This window comes from Rhinopithecus bieti, unplaced genomic scaffold, assembly GCF_001698545.2.
Source record: "Rhinopithecus bieti isolate Rb0 unplaced genomic scaffold, ASM169854v2 scaffold_19723, whole genome shotgun sequence".
NCBI classification, from domain to species: Eukaryota; Metazoa; Chordata; class Mammalia; order Primates; family Cercopithecidae; genus Rhinopithecus; species Rhinopithecus bieti.
Window position 1 is genome coordinate 415,355 of NW_016809579.1, and position 5,202 is coordinate 420,556.

At 61.9% G+C, this 5,202-nt stretch overlaps 1 long non-coding RNA gene across 3 annotated transcripts; it reads left to right on the forward strand.

The window, feature by feature from the left end:
* Positions 1-1,496: 1,496 nt before the first annotated feature.
* Positions 1,497-4,276, forward strand: LOC108540654 (uncharacterized). 3 transcript variants are annotated; one of them, XR_001888718.1, is made up of 5 exons: positions 1,497-2,087; positions 2,446-2,602; positions 2,775-2,825; positions 2,910-3,126; positions 3,721-4,276. It is a non-coding gene; the product is annotated as an uncharacterized LOC108540654 (long non-coding RNA). The 3 variants fall into 3 exon arrangements; XR_001888720.1 differs by having other exon boundaries at positions 2,446-2,550; XR_001888719.1 differs by lacking the exon at positions 2,775-2,825.
* The last annotated feature ends 926 nt before the right edge of the window (positions 4,277-5,202 follow it).

Below are 5,202 nucleotides of genomic sequence, written 5' to 3' on the forward strand. Positions count from 1 at the left end.
TGTTTCCTCCCACGTCACAGCCCACTCCAAAACTCAGTGGCAAAACCACCATGACAGCCTGGGGCTCAGCAGTACATGGCCAGCCACTTGGCTGGCCGTCTGGGCTGGTTCTCTGGGGGTCTTGGCTTGTCCACCCATCTTCAGGCAGCTGGGGACTGGCTGGGACAACAGAAGCCTCTCCTGCCCCATGGTCTCTCATCTTGCAGCCCAGCCCAGGCCTCCTGCATGGAAGACAGTCCCCAGAGCCAAGCAAGAAAGGTCCAGGCCCAGCGCACAACTGTTGTGCCAACCTCTGCCCACAGCAGCTTAGGAGCAGCCCACTGGTCAAGTGCATCTGAGATTGGCCCAGAGCCCAGCGGTGGAGACTGGGACCCGCATCTTGATGTAGGAGTTGAAGTTACCTTGCAGTGGGGCCAGGACACTGGGAGAGGAGGGAACAGCTCTGTTCCTACCACATGAGGACTTCTCCAAGCCAGCTTTCTGAGGGTTAACTGAGGGTTGAGGGGTTCAAGGAGGAGGACATGGGCACTGGGACTCAGGGGCAGTGAGGGGCAGCAGGGCAGATGGTGTGAGGAGCACCAGGGAGCAGGAGGGAACGGGCCCGGGGCATGAATCCGACCCCACTGTTGGATGAGTGCTCTTCAGCCATCCAAATCCGGTCCCACTGGTAACAGCAGGGCCTTTGGCAAATGACTAAAGGGCTTCCTGCCTCAGCTTCCCCACCTGTAAACAGAGGGTAACAATGGCATGTACTGGATCTGGCAGAAAGTAAGTGTTCAATACATAGCTAGAAAAGAATGTTTTAAAACCTCAGAGATCCATCAGGTGAAAAGAAAAGCTGGGCTACGGGATGACCTCTTCAGTGGGAATGAGGGGCAGGGGATGGCAGCCCACCTCCAGGAGGAGCTTAAAGAGGAGGGCTCCTGGCTGCAGGGACAGGAGACAGAGGTGGGAAAGGCTTGGAAGCCATTTTTATTGTTTGATATTTTTTGAATCCACACTGTGTGTGTATTATCTGTTTTACAACTTAAGAAAAATAATGAGGCTGGGCACAGTGGCTCACATCTGTAATCCCAACACTTTCAGACGCTGAGGCAAAGAGATCGCTTGAGGCCAGGAGTTTGAGACCAGCCTGGGCAACACAGTGAGACTCCCATCTCTGCAAAAAATTTAAAAATGAGCCGGGCATGGTTGCACGCACCTGTAGTCCTAGCTACTTGGGAGGCTGAGGTGGGAGGATTGCCTGAGCCCAGGAGTTGGAGGCTGCAATGAGACATCATTGCATCACTGCACTCCAGCCTGGGTGACAGAGCAAGGCCCTTTCCCACAAAAAGAAAGAAAGAAAATTCACATGATGGGTCAGAGACAGTGAGGTCATCAGGTGGGGCAGCTTCAGGACCAGGTGGAAGGGGCCCATTGTGACCTCCCTGGCTGCACCCAGGCCTTTGTGACTGTTGCCTGGGGCAGCCTGGGAGCCAGTGGGTCGCCCAGAGCCCTCAATAAGAGGGCAGTAGGTCGGGCCAGGCCAGAGCCTGGACCTGGGGTCAGGAAGGGGTTGCAGGGAGGGATGGAGGGGCTGAAAACCCTGGGCCCCTGCGGCCACCCCTACCCCCACCCCCACCATGTCCGCCAGCCGCAGCCTCCAGCAGCCATGCAGGATGCCTGGACTAGCACTGACAGGGATTTGTAGGGTGGCCCTGTCTGGTCCCCATCTCCTCTGCTCACTCAGTTCAGTCCCAGAGACCTTACCCAGATCCAGGGGCAGGGGGCCCAGGGTGGAGAGCGAGGCTCCCACGATCTTTCTGTCCAGTAAGGAGCAGACAGCAAGAAACCCTGAGGGGCTGAGACAAGGAAGCCTGGAGGCAAGGCTCAGGTGGGGCTGGCCCCTGCACCCAGGGTCAAATCAGGGGGCTTCCAGGCAGGAGGGATGCACTGGCTCAGGGCCCAGACCCTGTCCATGCCCATCCCTGTCGCTGGAGAGAAGGGCCCTGGCCTCGCCCGGGGCAGCCCTGTCCCAGCTGCAGTGCAGGCCGCTGGGCTCTGCAGAACAGTCCTTCCTGCTGCTGGAGCAGGAGAACCGCAGTCTGGTGAGCACCCCACCCACCGCCTGGCACCCCTGCCCCAGCCCCAGGAGCGGCCATGACAGGCAGTCCCCTCTCTCTGCCCCCCACCCCCAACCCACCCACTGCCTGGTGCCCCTGCCCCAGCCCCAGGAGCAGCCATGACAGCCAGTCCCCTCTCTTTGCCCCCTACCCCCAGAAGAGGCAGAACCAGGACCTTTGGAAGCAGCTAGGGGCCCTCCTGGGGCCGGGGCAGCAGTTCCTGCCCCTGTGTTCCGAACACTCAAGCTGCACTCCCCTGGCCTGGTACAGAGCCCAGGGACCCCCTGCAGCCAACGCCCCACTAGCCCACAGCCTTGGGACTGATCTGGGGGTTCTCCCACAGCCCCCCGACCCAGCTAGCACGCAGCCCTTGGGGAACAGGGCACCTCTGCAGCTGGTGTGGCAGGAGCTGTGCTAGGGGCAAGAGGCTTTCGTGCACCAGTCCCAGGTGGGCCTGGAGGAGGGGCTGTCAGGGGAGGAACCGTCATGCAACACTCCAGGTGGGCCTGGGGGTGTTCAGTGGGGAGGGAGGAACCTTCATGCAGCAGGCCGGTGGGCCTGGGGGAGGGCTGTCAGGGGAGGAACCTTCGTGCAGCAGGCCGGTGGGCCCGGCAGGGAGGTACTGGCCACCCTGCTGATGCTGCCCAAGCCCACCCTGGGCCCCACCCTCAGAATGAGCTGCAGCAGATCTGCCTGTGTTTTGAGAAGACGGTCATCACAGAGGTGCCCGCCTGGCTGAGGGGGAGGGGTGCTGGGGGCCCACCCAGTGGGTCCTCCTCAGGTGTGACCCCACCATCCTCCTGACAGCATGGCTGAGATGTACATGGCCCTGAACAACCAGGCCACCAGGCTCCTGGTAGGTCCCCACAGAGCAGCACCCAGAAGGATGGGGCCGGGCAGGCGAGAGGCCGGGTAGGGCGGGGCTGGGGCCTGCTGTGCTTACCTCCTCTGGCCCCCAACACCTCAAGAAGGACATCCGGGGCATGCTGGACCAGAAGAAGAACATCTAGCTGGGGATTCTCAGGTAACACGGAGGCAGGGACCGGGTCGGCTGAGCAGGGTCTCGGAAGGGGTCCTGGTCAGGACAGGGCAGATCCATCCTTGATCCCCCACCTCCATAGCACTGAGCCAGGGGGTGGGTGCCAGGCTGGGGGTGGAGCGCGTGGGGTCCTGACAGGCCTCTGCAGGGAGCGGGCCCAGTGCCGCACTCAGGCCAGGAAGGAGCTGCAGATGGCAAGCATGGCAGTGAGCCCCCCATGCCCCCCTCTGGGTCTGGAGACCAGCCCCCCACCCAGGGCTCTGCTTGGGCGAAGGGGAGAAATGGGCTCCAGCAGAGCAGGTTCAGGGCAGGGGGCATCTGAAAAGTGGCTGCAGGAACCTGTCCAGGAGGAAGGGGCCAGGGCTGTGGTGGGGGGAGCCCTGTCTGAGGAGGGTTTCCCAAAGTCAGGGATCCCCGGCCCCAGCCTGGACCATCAGGGTGGGCTCCCCAACAGAAAGGGAGGCCAAAGCTGGAAAGCTCCAAGGGCCTGGCAGGCCAGCTCTGGTAGGTTACTGTGCGGCAGAGCCCAGCTCCCCAGGCCCCCTGCGTACCCCTGCCCCTGACTGCCACCACCCGTAGGCTACTGACCCTGAGGCTGCTGCTGGGTGCCCTGCTGGGCGCCTACGTGCACACGGTGAACCCCAGGCCCTTCGAGGGGCTGGTGCCACCCCTGCTGAGCCATGCCACCATCTGGAAGCTCCAGGCCCTGCTGGACCCCTTCCTGCACCTTGAGGTGGATGGCCTCCTGTCCTAGGCTGGGGGCCCAGCGGTTCCAGCGAGGAGGCCAGGCGACCAGCACTGCCCCAGATGCCCAGTGGCCATGTCGGCACCACTGCACACCATCCCTTCCAGGAGGTGCAGAGAAGGGTGGAGGCAGGGTCTGTCCTGAGGGCTGGGCCTGTGGCTGGACATAAAGTCATGACATACATGGCCGGCAAGCACGTCTCTGTGGAAATTGGGGAAGGGACACCCAGGCCATCCGACAGCGAAGGTCCCTCAGGGTGGAAACCCCAGCCTCAGGGCTGGCTTCTCACCCCACATCCCACCTGCCCTCCAGAAGTCAGCCCCTCTGCACAGGGCTCTGACCCCCAAGGGGTCTTAGGACGGTTTCCACTGAAAGGCAACAGCAGTAAGGACTAGGGGGTCCTCAGGTCTTGCCCCCTGGGCCAGGCCCTCCCGTGGACCTCAGAGGTCAGGTTTTCAGCACTGAACCTGCTGATCCACTGACCTCATGCCCCTCATGCAACTCCCCTCCCTTCCTGGCCACCACCCTCCCTGCCCAGGTCCTGTCACCTTCCCAACCCAGGGCCCTGTCTGGTACAGGGCACCACATTGGTAGACAGAGCTGTGGAGATCAACACCGAAAATTTTATTTGGGGAATGAATTAGCAGGGGTGCCCTTAAGAACAATGCAGGAGAGTTCTGTGGCTTTCTCATCCCAAAATGGGAGAAATAACAGCCGCAGCCCAGGGTAAACCAGGGACAGGGACCCTGTGCTGGAGAAGGGCTGGCTGGAGTGCCACCCTGCCACAGGCCATACCTCTGCTGGAGGACACAGGGCTTAGGCCTCGGGCCCTCTGAGCGCCCGGCAGCATCGTCTCTGGGTGCAGGCAGCCCCAGTGGGGCCCAAGCAGAGCTGGCCATGACCATAGGACCCTGGAGGCAGGCAGGAGCCAATGGCTCACCATGCTGGTGGCTCCAGGAAATTAAGGCATCTGTTCATGTGTCAGGCGAAGGGCAGGAGTGCAGAGACCTTCGGGGGCAACCTGAGACCCCCCACCCAGCCCAACCCACGGAGGCCTGGGCTCCCCGAGGAGGAAGTGGCTTGGTCTAAAGAGCTTGGTTGGACAGGGAGGCTCAGCAAAGTTTGTGCTGGTCTCCGCAAGTTCTGGTGCTGCCCCCTGTAGGGTGCTGGACCCCTTGCAGCAGGTGGGGGACGACTCACTGAGGTCACATGGACACAGGGTCTCAGACCTTGGCAGGTTGAGAGTCTGTCAAGCTGTGGCTGGTGGAGAAGAAAGCCCAGCTCACCTCCAGCCCTGCCCTAGGATCCATGGCAGT